Source organism: Poecilia reticulata, chromosome 22, assembly GCF_904066995.2.
Source record: "Poecilia reticulata chromosome 22, P_reticulata-male-v2, whole genome shotgun sequence".
Lineage (NCBI taxonomy): Eukaryota > Metazoa > Chordata > Actinopteri > Cyprinodontiformes > Poeciliidae > Poecilia > Poecilia reticulata.
In genome coordinates this window covers 27,038,188-27,063,848 of record NC_088851.1, presented here as the reverse complement: position 1 = coordinate 27,063,848, position 25,661 = coordinate 27,038,188, and the positions used below count along the sequence as shown (strand labels likewise).

The 25,661-nt window shown below is 40.3% G+C and overlaps 1 long non-coding RNA gene across 3 annotated transcripts in view; it reads right to left on the bottom strand.

The window, feature by feature from the left end:
* Positions 1 to 25,365, bottom strand: part of LOC103459967 (uncharacterized) — a 67,677-nt gene extending 42,312 nt beyond the window's left edge. Inside the window, exons 1-3 of one of the 3 annotated variants that reach the window (XR_014085908.1) lie at positions 24,857 to 25,365; positions 23,803 to 23,968; positions 19,463 to 23,271 (exon numbers count right to left, since the gene is read on the bottom strand). This is a non-coding gene — a long non-coding RNA (uncharacterized LOC103459967). The other 2 variants (XR_014085907.1, XR_014085906.1) reach the window with 2 other exon arrangements.
* Positions 25,366 to 25,661: the final 296 nt, after the last annotated feature.

The following is a 25,661-nucleotide window of genomic DNA, read 5'->3' as shown; positions in this document are numbered from 1 at the left end:
GGTTACCTTGGCCGATGGCGCTGTTAGCACCTGATAGCAAGTAATTTAGACATTGACATCGAGCATCAGTAGAAGCAGCAGCATCGCCTCCTCCTGCTTCCTGATTCATGGAAACCAAGAAAATCACCAGAATACAGGAGCTGTACGTACCAAAAAAAACGACACTTTTGCGAAGACTCGGCACCAAGCTCGAGTTCTTTCAAACGCAGTTTGCTCTTTATCTACAGTCTTCATTGTTCAAGATGCAGCTCCTTCTCTCTCAAAGCAAGCTGTCCTAATTCAACTTCAAGATCCTTTAAACGAACCCAAGCATCTGACAAAGAAGCTTTCGATGGCGATCCAACAGGACTTTTTGGCAAGATTGTAGCAGGAAAAATTCCTATCTGAACCAGTGCTGCTAACAACTCAGCTTCAAGTGTTGATCTTTTAACTCGTTTATCTATGGTAACCTTGAAATGCTCGGCTATTAACAGCAACTGATCCTTTGTGCATTTACACAAGGCATCCAATGTGGGCTTTTCAACAAACTCATCCAGGTCAAACTCCATGTTTACACCGTGGAATCAAGCCACACTGAATCTCATGCACAAACCTACAAGAAAACTAGACCTGCATGTCCTAATTAACCAGCGCAACGCACGCCAGCTGCGCAAAAATGCACACAAAAAACCAGCATAATCGCCAAAAATCTGAAACCTCAGGACACAAGTTTCAAAAGGTAAACCTTGTTTAAACAAACCCCCATAAATATGTTACATCCACCAAGGGCACAACATATTTGAGGACACAAGACAAAAACATGAGGGTTTAACAAAATATTTTATTCATAAATTCTCTTCACTTGATTTTCTTAGGTCAGCTTCTTCTGATTTTCTGTGAAGAAAATAGCATTAAAGGCCCTCAGATTCCGTGTCCCAAAAGTAAAGAAAAACAAAACCCCAAAGCTGATCAAAAAGAACAAAACAGTACAGCAGGGAGCCAACCCTATACAGGGCCGTCAAAGCCCCTACTAGTACCGGACTAAATCAAAAAAGAATTAATGCAAAAGAAAGATCGTAAACAAGACAACCGGTCCCACCAGGCAAAAATCACAACAAAAGCAAACAGGCTAACAGAAATACCGCATGGCAGGCTGGAAAGTAAGCTGCGGCCCACAGTGACAGGACGTGCGCGCACTGCGCTGGTGGTGGCGGAGCGAGCAGAAGCAAGTGAAAAGGCGGAGCTCAGGCGGGAAGATGGCGGGACTCCTCAACATGCCAAAAGCCAGCCTATGTATAGGCGAACCAACAACCCCACAAATTAACGTAATTAAATAAGCAAAAAAGAATTATCCAAACTCCAAAATAGATTTAAAAAAAGATAATTCAACTAATGTCTATAAGAAAACAAGTAAAAGAAATAGACAAAAAAAATCATAATGTGCCCGAAGCACATAACAGGGAGTCCCTGGACTTGTTAAGATGGAGGCTAAAAAGCCACAAAGCTACAGGAGAGACACTAAGATGTGCACTCTTAGTGTGAGGTGACGCTCTTAGCTGTTCCTGACTCGTCAATGAAGGAGCCTGAATGAGCCACCAAGCTAAAGGAGCCACGCGATTGACAACCAAAGCTGGAATCAAATAGAACCAAACCCTCCTCTGGACATACGGAATCATGGGGTGCTGCCATACCAGAGGCCATCCCGCAGATTCATTTTTCATCCAGATACAGAGAAAGAAAATGGCACCGCTAGCAGAGTGCCCCCTCTGCTTCTACACATTTAGGTACTTGGGGAAGCACCTGATCGCCAGACATTTTATAAAAAATCCAGAAGAGAGAAAGATCCTCTACAAATATGGTTTGAGGACGGTCAACGTCCGTGGGCTCACCTGCCCCATCCACGGATGTGGGTATGCACGTTCTCGGCTGGACACCCATCTGTCCGAGACGTGCCATCCCGATATGGCAGCGGGTGAGCTCGCTAAAATTGTGAAGGTCAAATTTAAATACACTGTGCAGCTGCTCCAAGACCTCCGCAAGACCCACCCAAACCCTCCCATGGTGTCCTCCTTGGACATCCAGCCCGATGTCCAAGGAGGACGCAAGGGAGGGTGTGTCCTGCAACTCGCCACCGGCAACCTGCAAGAACTGCATCAATGACCTACCTACCTTAGACCTACCTGTGTTTTCCTTTCCGGCAGGACTGACTTCTCTCCTGCTTCCATTTCGCAGCAGGACTTATGGCAGGCGGGGAGTCTGCCATTTGTGAGCAGTCGGTTCTGCTGTGGGACGTCCACCATCCTGCAGCAGAACCGACTGCTAGCAAATGGAAGACTCCCCACCTCCCGGAAGTCCCGCAGCCAGACCTGCTGTGAGACCGGCAGCATGCAAATGGCAGACTCCCTGCCTCCTGGAAGTCGAGCAGCCAGATGTTCACCATCCCACAGCAGCCAGCCCTGCTGCGGGATGGTGGACATCCTGCAGCAGGGCTGGCTGCTCGCAAATGGCAGCACCTAAAAATGCATATTTAATGAGTCAATTTATTTGTTTTTTATCTTGTTTTCAGCAGCAGCAGCAGGCTGCGGGAGTGTCTGGCCTCCCACCGCCTGTTCCTGTGTCCAGGCCTTTAAATAGGTTTCCTTAAATTTTTTTATCCTCCTCTTTTCAGACCAGCTGTAGAAGGACTCCTCTGGGGATCTGATGAAGACGTTCTACGCGCTTCTCTCCCTCTACATCTCCTGTGTCCACTGACACAGGACCGGCGTCCTCCAGAACATGACTGTTCATGAGGTCGCCAAGGCCAGGAGTTCGATGGATGAGGAGCAAGACGAGGGCTTCCTCATCAAAGTAACTCGAAGGATGCAGAGTTCCTGCTGCCATCTGGGATCATCACTCGCTGCTGCGGGATGGCCACCATCCCGCAGCGAGTCCTGCTGTGGAATGGCAGGAAGGAACCCAACCCCCCTTCTCTCTCTATCTCCCTCCCAAAAGAAGAAGGAACACAAGGTGTACCTCACCCCGGAGGAGTTCGGGTAGCTCGAGCAGTGGCTTGCCGTCTGCGCCGTGCTTAAGCCCTCGAGGGATCTCGTCATCTTTACAGAGGGCAACAGGAGGTTCAAAAAGCTCCTGTTGCCCATCCAGAAGACGTGGTCCAACTTTGGCATGGTCCGACTTGGCCTTGCCCGGCGCCCCGTCACCGACATCCGCACCTCCATTGCCACCTACGTAAGTGATCATTTAACGTTTTGCATTTAATAATGGTATGTAACAAGGAAATACCCTTTATTTCCGAAGGCGAGGGATCACTTCCCGCCCGACCAGCGCAGGATAATAAGTGGCATCATGTGCCATAACATCTCGACCGCCAAAAAATGTTATGCGGTGCACCAGTCTTGCAGAGAGTTCGCCGCAGAACATTTGACGCCTTTACAGACCCCGGGAAAAGGTGGGCAAAATCCTCCTGACGCCAAAAGGTGGGTTTTCACGTGTCCTCAACTTACCTGCCTCCTTGAAGCCATCCGGCAGCAGAAGAGGGAGCTGCCATTTGGCTCCTTCAATGTCGCACACCCTACTCAATGTTCTTTTTCTTAATTCAAAAAGCGGTGGAGCAGCAGGAGGAGCAGGAGCTGAAGTCTCCGTTAAAGACAACAAGGGTGGGTTTTCAACTCTCCTCGACTTACCAGTATGACTTACCTGTGTTGAAGTCATGGTGCAGGAGCAGCAGCAGCTGTGAAATGGCAGGCCCTCCTAGCATGCCGTTCTGCAGCTTTCACAGCTTCTCCTAAACAGTGCACGATTACTGCTTCCTCCAATCTCCTCATGTTTGAAACCTTATCACCTTTCAGAACATGACACATCAGATGTTTTACTCCTCAGAGGGAACCATCCGTTCCCTTGGGAGCTACCCCACAGAGTCCTCCTGCGCGTCAGACACCATGGAGGTCATAGTGTTTCTACAGCTCCCACTCAACTGAGCCATCCCCATCGTCTCTGTCGGAGATGGAGAGCGGCAGCACTTGTCAGACGTGCAAGAGGTAACCGGCCAGCTGCACCCCCACCGGAACGAGAGCCCACCGCCGAGGCCCGGGAGGAGGAGGAACGACCCGGCCTCTCCACAGATTAACGACCCGGCCCCTCCACGGCCGAACAACCCGGCCCGTCAAACGTTGGGTCTCCTCCTGTGACGTGGCATCTTCAATCAATAAGGTCTGGCTTTCCCCCATCGACCACCCCAAGGAGGAGGACCAGCCCCATGCCGCTGACGTTGCTCTCCCGCAACGTCAGCCGTAAGAAAGACTGAGTCCCACCCTCCCCCGTTTTAATTGGATTGTTTTTTTATAGTTGTTAAATTTAATTGTTTGTAAAGTTTCTAGATTTTTGCAGTGTGTTTTATATTTCATCAAGTAGCATTTATGTTTGTAAATAGTTTAGATTTTTGCAGTGTGTTTTATAGTTTATTGTTAAATTTATGAGCACTTTATATATATTTATATACTTTATATATATCTAATTATGGTCTCTTTTGTAAATTGTTATTTATTATTCTCTTAGTGAAAATGACAGCCATTTCAAAACCTCACTCGCTGCTGCAGGATGGCAGCCATTCTGCAGCAGGACTCGCTGTTGGGAAATGACAGGTTCAAAGCAAGATCTTTTTTTATAAATTTAAAAATGTAGAACGTGGCTTGATTAGTCTTGTAGTTTGTGCATTGAATAATCTATTCTGAGGTTTTTGATAACTTGTAGGTTTTTTTCAGCCTGACGTCAGCCTGGTATTTCTAGGACGAAAGGGATGTCACTGCAGGATCGCGGTGTCTTAAACTACAAGTGCCTCCTGTAATTTAGTGGTTTTAATTGCGAGCTCTTCACCAACGCCGCCCTGGGATTTGAACCCCGACAATCACGTGGCAGCCATTCACTGCAAGTGCGGAACCTTTAACCACTGGACTACTTGAGCCATGAGGGGCTAATAGTGCTTTTGTCAAGGAGGAGGTTTCCAAATGGCGGCCATCCCGCAGCAGCAGCGAGTTCTGCTGCGGTATGGCCACCATCCTGCAACAGAACTCGCTGCTGCGGGATGGCCACCACCTGAAAAGTAAGGTGTTTTTATTAAAATATCAAAAGCGGCTCGAGCAGCGGTGGCTCAAGTCTTGCGACGCTCAACGCTGGAATCCCCGAACAGTTACAGGTGACTTGGACCCTGTAGTTTATTAGTTTAATGGCTGCCTTACCAGGGGCACGAAACATAGGGAGACTTCCAGGGGCTCTGCCAAATATCTGAGCTTCTACCCGGGTCCGGGTGCCCATACCCTGGGCTTGGGTTTCAGCCATTTGCTGGAACGGTTCTGCCATTCGGCGGAACGAGACTTGTGCCATTTCCACAAAGTCCCCTGCCATAAGGAAACGTCCAAGTGCCTTCTTATGTCTTTTGTCAGCCAAAAAGATAGAAAAGGCTTTCTGCAGCCAGCGGGAAGTGAACCCGGGTCTCTGGGGCGGAAAGCGGGCAGCTAAAATACCAAACTACCAGAACCATGAGGGTCGACTCGGCTCCTAGTACATTTGGCTTCTAAGCTATGGAGGCAAAAAAAGGATAAAGTGCCTTTCCAAGATCTTGTACATAAAGGGTTCTCTGCACAAGCGGGCCGCAAACCCAGGCCTCCCAGGTAGGAGTGCGGCTACAGGACATCTTTGCTAACAGAGATAAAGAGTGGTAGCGCTTATGAGGGGGGGAGAGGCGGGGGAACCTAGACACCTGGAGGCAGGAGGCGGTGCTGCCTAATGTCAGTGACGGGCAACACCGGGCAGCGTCCCCGTGGATTTCGGCAGCATTCGCCACCGGGAAGCGTCCCGGCCTTGAGGGAGCAGTCATCACCTGTGAGCAGAGCGATGCATCCAAACGTCCTGCGCCACCTGGTGTCGATTGTCGGAACATGCCGTAAAGGTCCCCATAGGGCAGCATTCGGAAAAATTTCAGTGTTTTTGAGCGACTTTGCGATTTTCGGGCAGCCGCGCTGCGCTCGCTAAAAATCGGGTCTTTTTGGAACGGAGTACTCCAGGTCTAGCTCTTTCGTTTGCCCCAGGTCCCGCCAGCCCATGAGGTTCGGTTCGCCCGTTACGATTTTTCAAAGTGGGCCCAAAATGCTGCAGAATGGCTAGTTTTGCGCTCCGGCCCCCAATTAGGGAAACTAAATGGAAATGAATGAAGAGCAAAATGCAAGAATAAACTAAGGAACAAAAGTAAATACAGAGGAAGAAACTGGTATGGCAAGACCTTTTGAGCAATAATTAATAGAGACTGGATGGCAATAATAAACAGACACTTTTTCCAGATAAAAGGTAAAATAATATTGTTGAAGTGCCATGGGCAGGGGCGCAACTACACATTAATCAGGTTGATGCGAAAACATAAATCTGCGGCCCCCCACGAGGGAGTGTAGAAACATCCGCTCACCTTCCCCCCTCACGCGGAGCTCCAGACACGCGCATTGGTTTCCTCTGAGCGGGAGATCCGTCTAATCGTCAGAAATATAATAGCCTGCATAAATCATAAGATATGGCAACATGTAAAATTAGCAGCGCTTCGCTTTCACAGATGGTGGGGACTTCGTCCAAGTTTTAGCGTCACTTGGAAGGAAAGCTTAAAAAAAGTAAGCTCTGTGGACGTGATCCTAGCAAAGCTAACTGTACAGAGACACATTTCATCTGCTATGAAAAAAAGTTGTCACTCAAGCGCTGAGTTATTGAGTGGAGGTGTTGCATATATGGGACAACACTGTGACCAAAGTCTGCATTGACATGACATTCAGGAATGATCCGAATCTTCTGGATGGATCTTTACTGATTAAATTTATTTCACTAGTTTTTTTATGGGAATGTGGATCTTTCAGATCAATTTGAGAAGCAATTTTAATAGGTAAAACTTAATTGTTTTGTGTCATGTAGCGCGGGGTGCTGGTCTTGGGTAAGTGGTCTTGACTACAACACTGCAACTGGCTCCTTGGTTGCCTGTTCTATCCCACCCGCCTTCTTTCCATCCCCTTTCTGTTGGATTTCTTTAAAAAAATAAATGCCACTAGTGGCAAAAAAGTGAAGTTCATGCTATGTTAGGACAGACCCGATGTTTCCATCCCTGAAATTATGATGCATAGAAAAACATATCCAAGTATAAACTATGTTACAGAGTATAAACAATAAAAACATGCTTTATCTGTGGCATTGTTCATTAAAATGGCACATTTCTAATGTATTAAAATTAAATACAATCGGTACATTTAATGATATTAGCGATTAGGTAATGCATTCAGCAAGTACTTTTAGTTATTATACTCAAGTATTTTTAAAAGTTAGTACTGTCAGGATGGGTGGTGGTTGATGGCGAGGAGAGATGCTGAGACCCAGGAATGATGATGGATTTTAATGATAATATTGCTCCAAACTGTCCAGGACAGGCAGCACGGTAGGAAAACTAGCACGCGGCTAAATGCCGGTAGCAACTGACAACGGACAAAGATGAGAGCAAGTGCAAACCAGGACTTCACAGTTCTACTGGAGAGCACAGACAGCAAGATGGCATGCAAAAAACAATTCACCAACTTAGACAAGGACCCGACAGGAACACAGACAACAGGTGGGACTAAATACACACAGGGTAATCAAGGGAACGAGACACACCTGGGACAATCAACGGGGAAGACGCAGAGACAGGACTCACAGGGATCAGGAACCACACAGAAAAAACTAAAAAATAAACACACAGAAACATGGATCATGACAAGTACTTTTTTACTTTTACTTAAGTACAAATGTTAATGTGGTAGTTTTACTTGAGTACATTTTTGTCTGTGTACTTGTACTTTTACCTAAGTAAATGTTTTGAGTACTTTCTCCACCACTGGTGGTAATCAAAATTCAAAATGCAATGTGGAACTGGCCATTGTTACTACTGTCACCGTAGGGAGGGAAGTTGGGGGGGTTTTCTGCAGGTAACAAGCCCACAGCAACCAGAAAGAAGGGCAAGAAGATGGGGCAGAAGGGGAGGAAGAGAGAGGGACAAATCTGAGTGTTCATGATGGTCCATAGGCAATGAGTCAGATAGAAATAGAAACAGTCTCAGAGCTGCAGAGCTCACATGAGCTGCCCTAAAAGACCTTGGAGAAATATGGCCACCTATTATGTCTAAAAGATGTACCTCCAGGGGAAGGAGGAAGGCGGTGGAGCAGGGAGCACCTCATTTGGGGAAAAGTAGCTGTTTAAGGTTTTTATCTTGGTAAAAAATATCGACCCGTTCAGCAGATTTCATTTTGGCTCTGGGAGAGAAGGGCAAATTGTTTATGTTGTTCTGAAACATCTCCACGGTTGATTCACCACAATAACTTACAGTCCTGCTTGCATGAGGTAACTCCTGCAGCTCCTCAGTAGAAACAACATTTATGTCCAAAGTGTGGGATCATTTGCCTTTTTATGGAGAACTGTAACCTCACTAATGTGGTCTAGAAAAGACATGTTTTAACAGTTAAGTCCTATAGATGGCAAATCTAAACTGCCATTGTTTATACATTTGTTATTCAGATAGGGTTTATGAAATAACTGCATTTATTTGCACCAAGATGTCTTGTAAAAACTTTAGGAATATTAGAACTCAGTCACCATTACTGTAGCTTTATATGGAAGCATTTACCTACAAAAGCTTGAAAATGAATTTGGGAGAAGAATCTCATGTCACAAAACTTTAATGTCTTAAAGAGACATAAAACTTGCTAAAACCAGGCATTTTCTCCCTTTTGGGAGTCAGTCAATCAGTGGTAAGGAAAATAAGTGGCACTCCTGGATTGACTGCTTTGCCAATAGTGTGTTAAGTAGCATTGTACCTAGGTATTTCAGCTTCCGCAGCTATATTATCTTTTGAATGTTTCAGATTTGATCGATAAAAAAAAATCATGAATAATCTTCAGTTCCATAGAAGAGCATGTGAATAATTGGTGGCGCACTGTAATTTGTAACTTCCATTACATTAGAAATACTCTAGGAAGAAACAATTTAGTCTACTTCCATATGTTTATTACACAGAATAGCTGATGCATCCTCACAATTCAGACTAGAGCAATGCAGCTCAGAGGTTAATGATCAAGTTTACATCTCGTTCTTGCTCAGTAGTGGATCCATTCCTGCTGCCTGGCTGGGTTATTTTCACACTGCTTTCTGTGGTGTCAACCAATCAATATCCCTCACTGAGAGCGAAAGGTTGTTCTGTACCCAGAACTGATATAGACATAAGGAAATGCTGCTCATATTAATTTGTAAATACAGCTGAACATTAACTACATTGATGGAGTTATTGCTCCTGATAAAATGTAATAAATATCTGGCAGGACAATTATTCTGTAAATGTTGATTTAATATTTAGGTGTTGGTATGAATCATGTTAAACTGTAATTATTATATTATTGCTCATATTAATTTGTAAATACAGCTAAACATTAACTACATCGATGGAGTTATTGTTCCTGATAAAATATAACAAATATCTGGCAGGACAATTATTCTGTAAATGTTGATTTAATATTTAGGTTATTGTTCCTGATAAAATATAAATATCTGGCAGGACAATTATTCTGTAAATATTGATTTCATATTTAGGTTATTGTTCCTGATAAAATATAAATATCTGGCAGGACAATTATTCTGTAAATGTTGATTTAATATTTAGGTGTTGGTTTGAATCACGTTAAACTGTAATTATTATATATTTTTTAATTCCTTCAATCCTTCCCTCAAGATAGGTGAAAGTTTAATACAAGTATTGGACAGAACCATTCTTCAATTCTCATTTATTCTTCTTCAGTCTCATTACACTAGCTTCGCCACCTTATCCAAGGTGAATGAGCAGAGGTCTAAACAATTATAAGGATGACCAACTCTGAGAGGGAAGGTGTCATCTCAGAAAGAGCATGGTACCTCAGCGGCTGTGAAAATGATGTTAGAGGAAACTTCACATAGTCTAAAACTCAGACTATTAAAGTTCATACTGCCTCTACAGAGATGATGTACACATACATATGATTAGTGTTGATCACTGTTATGGTTTGCAGTAATTTTCTGGCCCACGTGTATTAAAAACTAATGCTTAAATGATCTGAATGGTTGAAGAGAATTAGTTTGGAGTCAGAGGGGAGTCAATAGAGTCCAGGGGTTGGTCAGTGTGGTGATCCTATGTTTCTGTGTGAATGAGTCCGGACTCCACAGTTTCCATTTCATTCTACCATAGTTGTTCCACGTCTTTGATTAGCTCATCTGGTTCTCATGTCATTTTCACCTCTGCTTCAGGGCATAAGTTCCTAACTTGTGTTGTTCTTTGTTGGAATCTTCCATAACTTCAAGTTTCAGTTTTTTATGGTTAGAACTAATTTCCTCCGGTTCTGTATAATTTTGGGTCAAACTAATGTTTTACATGACTAGGTAATATTTACAGTTTCTGAACCATCTGACCTCTTCAATTAGGGGTGGAAATATTTTTAGATTTTCATTTCAGATATTCAGTGATTTCTCTAACAGGAAGTGAATCATTGAAGTCAAAATTGTAAATCAAAGAACGGCTAATTTTCATTTAGAACAAGCACATGCTAGTAGCAGGCACGACGGAGAAATGTTTTCAAACTCATATCATGCAGCTTTTAAATTGAGGGCTGTCGATCTGGCACTACAGGAAGGAAATAGAGCCGCTGCACTTAAGCTCGGTTTGAACGAAACCATGGTTCGGCTTTGGAGACGGAGGGCTGCATCCAGCAGATTTATTAATACGAGGCATTCTGCTGGGTCCTAATGGAAAACCGAGAACAGCTTCCAGTTTTTATTTTATTTTTTTAATTGAGGGTGCTAGTACGGTGCGCTCTATAGTCCGAAAAATACGGTAATTGGTTTTAAAAGATTTTTTGAAAATGAATTGTCTGCAAATAATGCCATCTTCGAGTATCTGCTGTAGCAGTGACTAGCGGCGTAATCATATAATGTTCTTACCACTAGATGGCAGTAGGTGCAGAGCATTTTACATTAAAACAAGAGAATTAGTGATGCATGAATGTTACAGGTAGCGGTGAGAGCATTGAACCTAGCAGTGATGGAAAAGACAGAAGCTCAGCAGTAGTTGGAAAGAACATGAGTCCATTTCCCACAACATATCTGTGTGAAGTGAGCTTCTCAAGCCTGGTTACAATAAAAACTAAAACCAGAGAGAGACTGAGATGTTGAGGAACGGCTATGTCTTTCTTCAATTTCTGCCAGGAAATCAGATCTGTTTTCATCCAAACATGCACAGGTTTCACACAAGGTGGGTAAAATATACAGATATTGATATTTTGTAAATGCGACTCTTCATATTCTAACAGTGAATATGAAGTGAAATGTTTCCCAAATATTATTGCTTCTTTCAGAATAAGAATAATTTTCTGTATTCCGGCTATAAGATGCTTGTGGATTAGTTTGTAAAACACTTTGACGTTTTCTACAACTTCTTTAAATTTAACACTACAGTGTTGTGGCACTGTTCAGTTGTATTTTTGAAGTGGATATGTTGGGTGCAGTTTGAAATAAGAAATGTAAAATGTGATAATAAATTTTGTGTTTATTTGATTCCTATTCAAGAGACTTTGATAAGAATGACTATATATAGGCGGCTACAGAGTATCTTTATTTCCATTTTTAGTTGGTGGTGTGCCTCTGGATTTTTTCAATTAAAATTAGTTTACCTTGACTCAAAAATGGTTGAAAAACACTGCTAAACCAGTTTGGGGAACACTGTATTAGTGTGCTTTGCAAGGCAGAGTGATAAGCGGAGTCAAAGTGACTTTGCCACTCTCTCACTGCATCCTTCATTTTGCTTTTACATAGGGGTCACAGAGAGTGACACATAAATATTTAGTTTCAAACAAAATATGTTTTTAAACTAAATATTTCACTTCACACAAAATAGCAAGCTAGATATTTAGCCTTAAATTACATAGTTACCTTACTAATTATTTAGTTTGCAAAAAGATATTTAGTTTGTAAACTAAATATAGTTTGTATAGTTTTTGCTGGTAACTTGCAACTACAAATGGCACCCCACAGTGAAACACCACGCAGAGTTTGACAGTGATGTGATACAGATGTTTAATCTGCTGACACTTCTCTGAATATTGTCTGTTCTTGGGTTTTTGCCTTTAAGTATATTGATTTTGTGTCTATGTGCAGTTTTTCTATTAACACTTTTATTATAGTAGTGAGATTACAAATGAGATCAGTATCTAATTCAATTTTCAATCAAATTGTTAAGTGATTTGGAGAATAAACATATTTTGTAATAAAATATATTGAGTCCTTTCTGAGAAATATGCAATGAAGACTATAATTAAAACAATTCCTTATGAGTTGATTATAGATGAGACTAATAATATAACTGAAATGCAAATTTGATTAAGTTGTCTTCTCAATCACAACATTTAATGACTGACTGTTATTATTCACTACAGAATATGTGTGAGCAAAAGCCTTCAAACAAAAAGAAATTAGAATTTTTCTCTCTCTACTTTCTCACTCAAACTAAGTTCAGTTTTCTAAGGTGTCAGGGAATAATCTTTTGAAGGTTTTCTGTTTTGCTGCCAGAAAGCATCAGCAGGTAGAAATCAATCAGAACTGCGTCTCTAAAGAGACACCACAGACTGAGGAGGTGGGCGGGTAGGTCATAGATCAGAGCAGATGGATCAGAAGCAACTGTGCTTTGTTCTTTGGTTTAACTATCTGCAGACCAACAGCTCATTGCACTCAACAGTGTAAAGGTTAGCATGTCTTACTCATTTCATATCTGAAATCCTTTTCAAATCTCCCCCTCAACTTTGGAAGTAATCTACCTTCTACCAGCCTGTCCTTTTTCCCTCCCTGTTCCTCAAATAAATCCCAGCCAGGCTCACTTTGACTTTTACCTGAACTAGTTTTGTCTTTACCCCACATCCAAGTTCAAGCCATCAATAAGATACTTGGCTTTCCATACACTTAGAAGACAAAACAGATAGATATTTTTGTATACCATTTTGATAAAGCAGCATAACTTCACTATGCTTAAATTAAACTGTCAAAAAACATCCACTTCTTAGTTTGTAGTCAGCAGCATTTTATGAGTTGAAATCAAAGTTTTGGTAAAATAATCTGACCTGCATAACTGTCAGGATAAGCCTGACTATAGTCAATCACACATACAAGAGACGCTCCAGGTGAAAAACTAACAACCTTCTAGTGAAGTGACAGTGCAGATCACTGCACCACAAAGTCAGCTAAATAATTGGTTTCTGAAACCAGTGAAAACTTGCTTGCAGCATAGTCTGCTCTACATTGTAGATTTGTTATCAGATAATAATAATATTGTATATAATAATAATATTGTACAGCATGAGCTTATGGAGCCTGATGGGAATTCAACAAGCTTATGTGAGAATAACTTTTCTATGATGGAATAAACCCCAACTTCTGATTAGACTTTCTCAAGAATGGGGAAACTATGCAGAAAACACAGAATGAAAAGAGTACACTGATACCACCTTGAGGTTTTGAGCATTCAAGCTTACTCTGGGCTTTAAAAGGGGGGCATGAATGTCAAAGTTATTTTCCTCCACTAAGCCAACAGCTTTCACAGCTCCAGGAATCCCAAGGACCATGGCTGGTTGTTAATTTAGCCAGGCTTTGCAGCTTTGTACCATTTCCTACCTACATAAAATTGATAATGAAGTCATAACCAGCAGCTCTGAAAAGTAAAAAAAAATGTTACATAATTTTCCACTTTATCTCTAAATGACAAAAAATGTTTAAATAATGTTATGTGTATTGGTCACATGTTTAGCGGATACCCTTTCTTTTGTCTAATGACTGCTCATCCTGGATGACAGAAAATGGATGGATGCTTGTTTTATGTATGTATGTTTGTCACCATGTGCTTTAACTACTGTGAGCCAGAGTTGACTAATTACAGATCTCAGAACAGGTTAACACGAACTGTTAAAATATAAATTCTTAAAATGAAATACTATTGGATAGTTTATTCAATATTATTTGCAATTTGGGATGTCTTACAATAAAAATCAAAGTGTTGGTGGTACTAATTAAGAAATATTTGCACTTATGTATGATGGGAATTGCAACTTATTACTCAACACTCATAGAAGTAAGAAACTTCTATTCACCTGCAAGTGGAAATAAAAAGTACCTAGGATCCATTTTTGTGAAAATTTTGCAATAAACTCACAATTATGCGTTAGCACAAAAAAAATGCAGGGATTTGTTGACTGTAAATTTCCACAATAATTTGCAAAAAGTGGAGGGACTGATGTAATTCGGCAGATAAAACCTGCTGTGATTTGATTGATAAAATAATGCAAATCAAATCACAGCAGCCATTTTTTTCACAGCAGAAAATGAATTGTCAGAGATTCAAGAGTGTGACTAAGCACACCGTTACCTTGACGGTTCTATTTATGCATCCCTTTAGAATCTAAACGGCCACATAAAAAGCTATTTCAGGCCAGATTTAGCCCCCCGGCCTTGAGCTTGACACGTGCCTTAAAACTAAATTCACGGTTGATCTTTCCATTGCAAATGTACTTTTTTGCTTTGCTAAAAGCAAAGTTTGGGATACCGTCACTGCATGAAAAGTGGGATTTTCGACAGCTATTGGCACCTAGTTTTGATGTGCACATGGAGATTGAGGGCTATCAGCAAGTTTTTTGTCAGAATGGGAAATAGTAGGGCACTGCCAAGAATTGTCAAAAACTGTGTCCGTGTTGCCCTATCAACCTTTCATATCGTGCTGCTAAGCTGCAGGAGCCACAAGTGGAAATGTAATTAATCTTAGTTTATTAATATTGATGCTGCCCAAAAGCAACATTTCTACTCTCCTACCTTATGATAAAGATAAGAATATTTGACTAATTTCACATATTGCTGGTTGGAAAAACCTAAGGGTAGGATATGCAAGGATAGTCAAACAAAAAATAATTACTTCTAAAGATATGATTTTTGACCATGTTTCCAAGAAAAACATTTGGTAAATTTGATTGCTGATGTGTTTAAGTTTCTGAACTGTTTTTAAACAAGTCTGCTTTTACATGTATCTAAAAGTCAGAAGCGTTGGATCTATTTTTTTAAGTACAAAGTTGGTGTGGAGCTCATGCAGTGCTGTTGTAGTTACAAACTGGCTGAAAATGTTGATGTATAATTTACGTAAAAACACTGACATTGCTTTCAAAGAAGCTTTCCGTGGAGAGCTAATGCGGCATTATTCCCAGTCTGTGTTGCACAGTTCTTCATGTGGGTGTTTTCATGCTCCCGCCTTTGTAACCCTCTTTGTTCCAGCAACTATTTTGCTTCTGGAGGCACATTTTGTTCATTACAGCAATGTCTGAAGTTGGGGAGATGCTGTCCTGGAAGGAAAATGAATTGTCAGAGATTCAAGAGCTGAGAGTCAAGCCCCTCAACCTGAATCTGTCAGGTCGAGGGGATGTGAAGCACAAATTTTAATTACCTGCATGAAAACCTTTTTCTATGGTAAACCTGAATTATTCAGACAGTGAATGAGGCCTGAGATGATGCCATGTTCAAGAGGATGAATGTATTTGTATTATTGTGCTGTTATATAAAAGAAAATATAAAATCTTCTGAGCAATTCATTAAGATTTTTAATAAAGCAAAATGTATACATCTTCAAATATTTTCATCATTTGAAGGAGTACTGGACCTATCTGAGAGACTTCTGCTCCACCTCCAATAACACCAGACCATGAATGTAATGTTTGGATACTAAAAACATTCAGTTTATATGAGAGGATTGGCATACCTTAATTATAGAATGAAATGTCTCCTAGTTGTCCAAAAATGTGTGCCATCTGTCCATGTGTTAATGGACGTTACCACAGGGGCCGCGTTTCATTGGCTAATGCCCATTTCATGTCACAGTGTAGCTACCACGTGTGTGACTGTCTCACAAGCACAAGCTACAGTAGTAAACACATGCTAATGTACATTGTGGACTAGCAGACCGGCAGAAAGTTTTTGCGTCAGGACTCTTAAAAGAATGGTTGTCCACTGTCTGTGGGGTATCTGCAAAGGCGATGTCAGGTATCCTGATCGTATTTGTGGAACTAAAATTCACAGATTTCCAAAATCTGAAACGGAATGCCTTGCTTGGATCAAAGCTTGTGCACGACCACATTTGCAGCTCAACCGTCATAGGATCAATAAGAACAAAGGAGTGTCTGCTGGTGTAAGTATTATTGCTTTGCTTTCTTTGTGTTTAGTGAATGAAAAAAATAAAGTCAATAATAAACACATCCATTTTGAAAACCTTTTAGCCAAGTACAGTATAATGGCAGTACAAATACAACTTCTACACCTTGAAGCCTGTCTGTTACAGTCTTACGTTAGCTGAACAGATCATTATGCAATGTGCACCATATCTGACATACATTAAAGATTTTATTTTACCTGAAAAGGCTTTTTACTAAACTGTATTCGTGTTAGCCACGCTAGCACCGAGTGACCTGCATAGCACCAATACACTCAAACAGCCTAGGCCTGTTGAGTGCATCAGGCCTAGGCACACTCAAACATTTGCCAACAGAAATCACTGATTTCAAAACCGGTGCGTTAGTGGTTAAAAACTCAGTGCTAATCAGTCATTGCGCTCACGCTGATTTTATATTACTTTATTATTATTACTAGTATTATTTTTCCGGTTACACTAAGCACCAAACAGTATCAAATGTTTTGCCCACTTAGTCAGACAGAGTTAATGCACACGGCCACCGGACATTTTAAAAACTCATCCAGAAACTCAACCAACTAAAATAGTTTCTGTGTTCCCTTGTTAAAAACTCAACAGGCACAAAATGAAAGAGCTACTATAGCCACATTAGCAGCATTGAATTAAATCTCCCATTTGTTGCGCATCTCTGCGCAGTGCAGCGGATTACCACATCATGCAGGGTCGGTCCAAGGGTGTTTGAGGCCTGGAGCAGAATATGACTTAGGGGCCCCTTTTGTTGCTTAAAACATCAGCACCTCTAACAGCTTCTGTGTTAGATTTAGCGAAATCTAGGGCAGAGGGAGTAGTTTAAATGGCAAACCTAAAAAGCAATAAATTATAACTGCTGCTTACTAATTTGTATTTGTGAACAAACAGAGCTGAAACTCAATGATTAAACTCACAACATCAGATTGTAGTTGTGGTAACAAACCAATCTGACTGAATATTGTTCTTTGAACTTCTACAAAGTAAATTTGCCAGCTCCTTAAAATCTTACATATAAATGTTAAATAATTTAAAGTATTTTAATGTATGGTGAAAACATAATGTCAAATTTAGCAGCAATGATAATCTCAATAAACAAATGCTAAATTTATATATCTGTTGTCAATGTTAAAATATTAGCATTTGAACCTTTGGGGGGTCTGATGGAGCCGCTGACTTAATTTGGATTCAACAGAAGTGGACATAGTTGATATTTATTTTAATTGTACTTTTTTATTAGTTTTTAAGGGTAGTTGTGGGTTTATATAGCAGTTCATTGAAGATTTTTCCCCATAACATAATTACCCAGTGATATTTTTACTTTTATTGTCTACTTAACATCTGTTAATACAAAAACACGGTGAATCGCCAGTGGACCGCCTCGGCGACCTGACCACCGGGCTTAGCAAGTTTTCTGGGGGAAACCCTGGATTCATATAGTTTAAACCTGTTCCAGGTGACATAAAATGACCTGATGAATTCTGTCAACGCTGGCTGCTGGGAATGGCCGAATAGCAAATTTAAATCCCTCACATTATGCATACGGCGAGAGCTATGAACCTCGCCGCTATGAACCTCGCCTGCTATTGGGCAGGTATTTGAGGTGCAGAAACACCTGATAGTGTATTTCACCCAAGCTCACTTTAAAACCACAAAAAGCAAATCTTAATTGTTGAAATCTTTGACAAGCTGGTGACTGGGAAGTCTTAGCTGCATTTGCACCTCGGACAGCTCTCTGAATGTGGACCAAGCTCCTCATGGGACTCAGTGGTGAACTTTTTATTCACTGAGTGAAATATATATTCTTTCCCATGGAATAATGAAATTTATTTCAAATGTTGTGTTTCCACAGAAACAAAATGCCTGAAGGGTCTTTATCTTCATGTTATAACAAGTTGATTTCAGTGATAAAATGCAGACATGATCAATAAAATGCTCAAGGGCAACAACAAACAACGTATTGATGATAAACATCAAAATTGTAGAGAAGCTGCTGCACAGATTATTTTTTGTGTGTTTATTGAATGAAAATCTGTAAATTTGTTTAAAATTGGTTATTATCAGATACATCTGTTAATCAGGCAATGACAAAGCAGCATTCTGTTGATTTTAGACCTCTAGACATGATAAAATTTTAGACTGGGGATCAGAATGAGGAAGAAAGGGGACTTCAATTACTTTGAATGTGGCCTGGTGTTGGTACAAGATGGGCTGGCCTGAGTATTTGCGTCCCAATTTCTTAATCAGGACGATGAGCTCTTTAACTCAAATGAACTCAAGTCACCAGATCTCCACCAGAACTAAGTTTACTCATTATTAAATGGTTCAAAATAATTCAACCTCATGTGCCACATACATTAATTCAAACAGAAGGATTGTCATTGGTAAATGTAGGTGGGTGCTGGTTTTTGCAGGAATGGTGGTGTTTGATTGCTGGAGTACACTTTGTCTCTTGCGTCCTCATCTTGTCTTATTATTGCATTCATCAATGAAAGCCCATCTTTTGTTTACAGTTCTTTAAAAGACAGTGTAGGTGGATGTTAAATGGTCCATCAGAAGAATCAAAAGAACTCAGGGCTGAAATGGACATGATAGAAACATACTGCAGTGCTGTTGAATAGCTTTTAGGCATAAATAAAAAGTTTATCAGTATACTGGATGTTTTGCAGGACTTCAACATTAATTTTGACAATCAAATGCTATTGCTAATTCATTTTTAATCCTTAAGCAGTATATTGCTGATGCCTTTAAATTAAAAAGCCACCAAATTTTGTCCATCAGGATGATGTTATGCAGTAATCTCAGTTTGTTCGGATGGGTTTTCCTCATTTTACATTTTTAAAGAGATGTATGACTAGTTGAACGCCAATGTGTTGCCATTATACACATTCGTGTATAATGGCAATACAAAATAAAAAAATAAAAGAAAAAAGTATCGACTTAATTATAAAACTAATCAATTAAATGGATAAAATTATTAAACAGATTCAACTTAAATAATTATGACTCAACATGTTTGTCTTGGAGTAGTTTTACAAATAGTGCTGGTGGAACAAAACGCAGCGTTTAAAAATGGGGTTTCTTAATAGGGCCATCAAACTTCTATTGCCATAAAACAGGGGTCACCAACCTTTTTGAGACTGGGAGCTACTTCACATTTATAACATTTTCACTTACCGGGATCACCATTCTTCTTACCCACAATGCATGCTGGGACAGGTAGGTCATAGTGGACTGGAGTCTAAACAAAACACAAGTAGTTAAGGTGTTGGAGGCTGATGAGGGCAGCAAGAAAACCACTATACTAAGACAAACTGCCTCAACGTTTTACGTTTTCATGCCCCATTACACACGTGTTGATATGCAAACAAGTTAATGTGATCAGCTTGTGATCTACTGCATTAGCTAGAGCTGACACAATTAGCAGGAAGTAACATCATTAGCATGATCTAACATCGATAGCAGGAGGAAACATCAATAGCTGGAGCAAACATCATTAGCGGAGGCTAACAACATTAGCAGAGGATAACATCAATAGCCAAAGCTCACATCAAAAGCAGAAGCTAACATCAATATCATCAGTAGAGGATGCCAACATCAATAGCGAGAGCTAACATCATTAGCGGAGGCTAACATCAATAGCGGAGGATAACATCAATAGCAGAGGACAACATTAGCAGAGGCTAACATTATTAACAGAAGATATCATTAGCGGCATCTAACATCATTAGCGGAGCATAACATCATTAGCGGGAGCTATAATCATTAGACCAGTGGTTCTTAACCTGGGTTTGATTGAACCCCAGGGGTTCGATGAGTCAGTCGCAGGGGTTTGGCGGAGCCTCTGCCGTGGAGGTAAAGACACACTTGTGTAAAGTCGTGATGTAGTGCCCCGCTCTGCCATCACTTGCTGCAAAGGATCATGTTACATTGCTTAGCCAATCAGTGCTGCGGAGGAGCACTGATTGAAGGAGTTCCACTCTCAGCAGGGATTTCAACTTGTGTCTTTAATTACTTCAGCAAAGCTCACCGTTTTTACTCAATTCTGTTGCTTTTGGTGTACTTCTAAATCTGCTCTTTAGTCACATCTTTTCGGGGTTGCTACTGCATCTAGTGGCGTGGGGGTGGTAACAACTAATATAATTACATTACTAAATCAGAATACCGCAAAGATTTTATTATGCATTATTAATTTTTCATTCTCTTAAGAATGTAGAGCTAATTAAATGATCTAAACAAGACCTTAAAGTGGTTCCAGTTTCTCTTGATGGCCAACCTGTTGAAACTTTGGCAAATTTTAAATACCTTGGGTCGTTCCTGGACAGTCAGCTCAACTTTGCCGAAAACACTGATTATATTTTGAGGAACTGTTCTCAGAGACTCTACCTTTTAAGAAGGCTTAGTGATCTTGGTGTGACCCAACTAGAGTCTAGTCTTGAATTTGGGGGGAAAAAAATCTGATTTTATTTATCACTACAGAAGGGTTCAGTGAATGGGCATATGAAACTGGTGGGTTCGGTACCTCAAAAAAGGTTAAGAACCACTGCATTAGACGGAGCTGAAATCAATAGACGGAGCTGAAATCAATAGTGGGAATTAACAACAATAGCAAGAGCTAGCATCATTAGCGAGAGCTAAACTCAATAGCTACAGCTAACATCTTAAGCAGAAGCCGAAATCAATAGCAGCAGATAAAACCAATAGTGGAGTAAAATCCTATAGCGGGAACTAACATCAATATCAGCAGCAAGTACCAACAGCGGGAGCTAACATCAATAGCCAAAGCTAACATCAAAAGCAGAAGCTAACATCAATAGCGTATGCTATCATCAGTAGAGGACGCCAACATCAATAGCGAGAGCTAACATCATTAGCGGAGGCTAACATCAATAGCAGAGGCTATCATTAGCGGAGGCTAACATCAATAGTGAAGGATAACATCATTAGCGGAGGATAACATGATTAGCGGAGGATGACATGATTAGATGCAGCTAACATCATTAGCGGAGGATAACATCATTAGCGGAGGATATCATTAGCAGGAGCTATAACCATTAGACGTAGCTGAAATCAATAGTGGGAATTAACAACAATAGCGAGAGCTAGCATCTTTAGCAAGAGCTAAACTCAATAGCTACAGCTAACATATTTTAGCAGAAGCTGAAATCAATAGCAGCGCATAAAACCAATAGTGGAGTGAAAACCTATAGCGGGAACTAACATCAATATCAGAAGCAAGTAATAACAGCGGGAGCTAACATCAATATCTGAAGCTAACATCAAAAGCAGAAGCTAACATCAATAGCGTATGGTATCATCAGTAGAGGACGCCAACATCAATAGCGAGAGCTAACATCATTAGCGGAGGCTAACATCAATAGCAGAGGCTATCATTAGCGGAAGCTAACATCAATAGTGAAGGATAACATCATTAGCGGAGGATAACATGATTAGCGGAGGATGACATGATTAGATGCAGCTAACATCATTAGCGGAGGATAACATCATTGACGGAGGATATAATTAGCAGGAGCTATAACCATTAGACGTAGCTGAAATCAATAGTGGGAATTAACAACAATAGCGAGAGCTAGCATCTTTAGCAAGAGCTAAACTCAATAGCTACAGCTAACATATTTTAGCAGAAGCTGAAATCAATAGCAGTGCATAAAACCAATAGTGGAGTGAAAACCTATAGCGGGAACTAACATCAATATCAGAAGCAAGTAATAACAGCGGGAGCTAACATCAATATCTGAAGCTAACATCAAAAGCAAAAGCTAACATCAATAGCGGATGCTATCATCAGTAGAGAACGCCAACATCAATAGCGAGAGCTAACATCAATAACGGGACCTAAAATAATTAAGAGCTAAAATCAGCAGCAGGAGCTAATATGAATCCAATAAAAAATGTAGATATTGAAAGAATGCTTCAAGTAAAATGAAGCATCAGTAAGCATATAAAAACATTGTAAAATATTTGAGAAAATGTTTTCATCTAGATGCTTACCTTAGCTTGATTTCGAAACTGGAGCTCTTTCCTGCTCCAGGAAAGAGCTCCAGTTCTTTCCTGGAGCTCTCCGCTGCTCCTGCTTCGAAGCAGGAGCAGCGGAAATGCGTTTGGTCTTCATTTCCATTCCTGCACTGTCTCCCATTACAACAGGCTCAACAGGTTCAAGTCGAAAGGGCTGAACTTACTGTGCAAAGTTTACTGTGACACGTAAATGTCAGCATGGTCACCGATAATAGCGTATAGACAATTTTACTGTAGTGGTAAGTTGCTTCTCCACCTTTAGCACATTGATCAGAACGTACACAAGGGTGATTGATAGCCGAATGCAGAAGAAATGCACTGTTTTGACCAGAAGCAGAGCATTTCTGCAAATAGTAGTAGCACTGGTAGGAGCAGCTACCTGACTCAAACTGCCACAACATAGTGGCAGTTTTAACAAATAAACTTAAAAAAACCTACAATTTACGTACTACAGCTTAGGTAAGATTAATCAATATTGATTGATTAATCAATATTAATTGATTAATATTGATTAACCAATCAATCAATGAGTTGATTGATTGATACACCACTCATTTATAACCCTATATAAATTAGTGTTTATAAAGGGGTAACATAGAGATACCCTCTACAAACATTTTTATTTGCCTATTTTAGTAGTTGAAACACTAAATATACATAATAATATGCATCAATACACAATTGAAACCATGTTAGAGCTATCTCAGAGGAAAACATCCAGTCTTCTCTATTTCCAATGTTGAGGCTACAGCCAATCAGCACCAAGGAAACTGAATTACGCTCCTGGATTGGCTGTATAAAGTTTGCTCTGAAAGTCAGTCCTACCACATCGATGAATCCTCCATACGATGTTCTGATACACCACAATCAGAAAAGGATGTGATGTGTGATGTGCGCTGGTCCGGCTCGCCACAGAAAACTTCCAACTCATTTCCAGGACTCTCAAAAACCTGCCCAACACAAAATACAGCAATCTAGCAACAAGTAAAAGGAACAGATATCACTCTTAGCTGCTGAAAAATATATCATAAAAACCACAAAACACTATTAAAACAGGATAGCAAATTTCCTCACTGTGCAATATTCATACATTTATTTATAAAATGAATATTATTATTATTATTAAATATTAAACTTTTTAACCACCAATTATGGCTGTAAAATGGTTTTGTAAAAATAAAAAATAATTTTAAATTCCGAGGTAAGTGTAACCAAAGAACATAATTTACTCGGATTCAGATAGCAGTTTACTATCAACCAGTTATGTTTATTACAAGTTACTGGACTGAAACACATCCAACTTCGTCTCAACACTTCCTCAGACAGTTTTCCTGGAAAACCCACAAAGAGAAAAATAACATTCAGATCATAAAGAATCCTTTCAGGGTCCTTGGTAAAAAAATAAAATTAAAAGAAGCTGGCCAGGAAAAAAAAAAAAGTTCATTTAGAGCTCTATATTTGTGTGTGTGTCTGATGCGTACAAAACGAATCGATGAAAGAGGTTGTCCTGGCTGGGATGGCGTCCCATAATGACGATGGCAGCCGACGTCCACAGACACGGAAACTCCGCAGCCTCTCTCTCTTCCTCCTCAGGCACAGGAGCACCTTCCCAGTGTTCCTTTCCCCAATATCGGCCACAAGAATGCACTAGCAGGAAAACATCACATATCAGGCATAAAGAAGTCAAGCGCTATGCAGAAGGGCGGCAGAGACTAGCATGTCTCTGCTCCGCAGCAGCTCTGAAACTCCAAAGCCCGGGAGTTTCCCTAGTAACAAAGAGCAGTGAGCTCCATTTTAAAACAGCAATTAAGATTCTTTATCAGGAATAATATTCCATAAAATAATATGGACATAGTTGGAAATGAAATATTTCATTTAACATGACAAACTTGACAGTCATTTTAACTTACAATACCCACGGTAAAACAGGAGTTTGGGGAATTAGGACGACTTGGTACATAAAATTAGAACACATACGACATTACAAATCTCCAGTAATGCTCACCTAGCAGGAAAACATCATATATCAGGTATAAAGAAGTCAAGGCTATGCAGAAGATAGGCAGACACTGTCTCTACTCAGCAGCAGCTCTGAAACTCCAAAGCCCGGGAGTTTCCATAGTAACTGCAGTCGTAAGGCTGCCGTAAAGTGATGTCGTACTTTGCTTTTAAAGGGACACTATCCATAAAGTAAAAACAATACAGAAAAGCAAATAACAGAACAAACAAATAAATACAGCTGGGTTACATAAGCACATTTACATTTAGCAATTTTGTAACATTTTCTTTTCCCCCCATTATTGCCTTCCAGCAACATCGCCACATTGGTTATTCAAAAAAGAAAGAAACATTAGATACTAAACTCAAACAGCGGCATAGCTTCACATTAATGATTAAAACAGCAAATACATTTCCAGTTTACTTTCAGTAAAAAGCCACATACAAGTTTAAAAATGTACTTCTGATTTTTACAACTCAACTTTAGCTTGCTGCTAGCCAGCAAATAGCCGCCTTAACTCAATATTGACAACTCACCCGAAAGAGTAATCAAAACTCCGCTTTTTCGACAATCCGATCATCATGTCTGCGACATCTGCTTCATATAATGTCTTCAGATTAGTGATGTGAAGAAAAATTCATAAATTAAACAAATTTTTATAACTTTAACACATCGATTTAATCACTCAGCTATGTCTTCTGTAGCGTGCGCAACTTTGAGGGCGGAACTTACTCAGCTCACCCAATCACAAATCTGCATTTCCTAATGCAGCCAATAGCCGGGTATAAGTGTGAAACAACTTTGATTGACAGTAGTTGAACCCAATAGGAGATCGCTCCTGACATTTTATTTACTCAATTGGCTTTAAGTGCCAATAGTAAATACAATAATCTTTTAGCAGTTAAAGTGACAAAGCTGACAATTTTTTAAAAATAAAATAACAAAAAGATAACTGTCTTTTTCTAGCAGGCTACAGATACTTTCAAATACTAATAATAGCGGTAATAGTGTGTTAAGTAGCATTTCATCTAAGTATTTCAGCTGCCTAAACTGCATTTTAAAAAAACATATATTGCTTTAAAAAACAATCTGTAAATAGGCGTAAATAATTTTGTGTTACATTCAACAGAAAAATCAACAAATAGGTTAAATTACAAATTCTGAATTGCGAGTAGCCGGCTGTTCATGGTAATAAAGGTGTCAGGAACCAGGGTTTTTCTGTTTGTTTTGTTTTTTCCCTCCTCTACCACCAGATGCCGCCTGTGGGCCGGCCCCTGGAGAAGTGCGGTGGCAACCCCATGGACACACCTGTGTGAAATCTACAATTGGCTGTGGAACTAC